Raw genomic sequence first — 286 nt, forward strand, 5'->3', positions numbered from 1 at the left:
TTTGAGGGTGAGTAAAACACAGGCTAATTTTCATTTTTGGGTGAACTAACCCTTTAAAAAACTATTTACACACATACACGCACACACAAATATATATATATATATAGTCAGTTTTTACAATTATTCCACATTATAAGTACAGTAAAACCTAAAAAAAATTAATATAACTTGTTAAAAAGAGAAGTGTATTTGTGTAAGCATGCTTAATGATTATTAATATAATATTTCAACCATTTCATTTTGTGTGTGTGTGTGTGTGTGTGTGTGTGTGTGTGCTCTCTACTGT

At 28.7% G+C, this 286-nt stretch overlaps 1 protein-coding gene, 1 long non-coding RNA gene and 1 pseudogene across 3 annotated transcripts in view; 1 reads left to right on the plus strand and 2 right to left on the minus strand.

The window, feature by feature from the left end:
- LOC107704060 (gephyrin-like) overlaps positions 1-286 on the minus strand; it is a 325,183-nt gene that overhangs the window by 215,049 nt on the left and 109,848 nt on the right. The gene's annotated exons all lie outside the window — the stretch shown is intronic.
- The window catches only part of LOC107704061 (alpha-(1,6)-fucosyltransferase-like), a 107,437-nt pseudogene that overhangs the window by 67,130 nt on the left and 40,021 nt on the right, over positions 1-286 (minus strand).
- Positions 1-286, plus strand: part of LOC107704062 (uncharacterized) — a 30,897-nt gene that overhangs the window by 11,931 nt on the left and 18,680 nt on the right. The gene's annotated exons all lie outside the window — the stretch shown is intronic.

Source organism: Sinocyclocheilus anshuiensis, unplaced genomic scaffold, assembly GCF_001515605.1.
Source record: "Sinocyclocheilus anshuiensis isolate Anshui unplaced genomic scaffold, SAMN03320099.WGS_v1.1 scaffold534, whole genome shotgun sequence".
NCBI classification, from domain to species: domain Eukaryota; kingdom Metazoa; phylum Chordata; class Actinopteri; order Cypriniformes; family Cyprinidae; genus Sinocyclocheilus; species Sinocyclocheilus anshuiensis.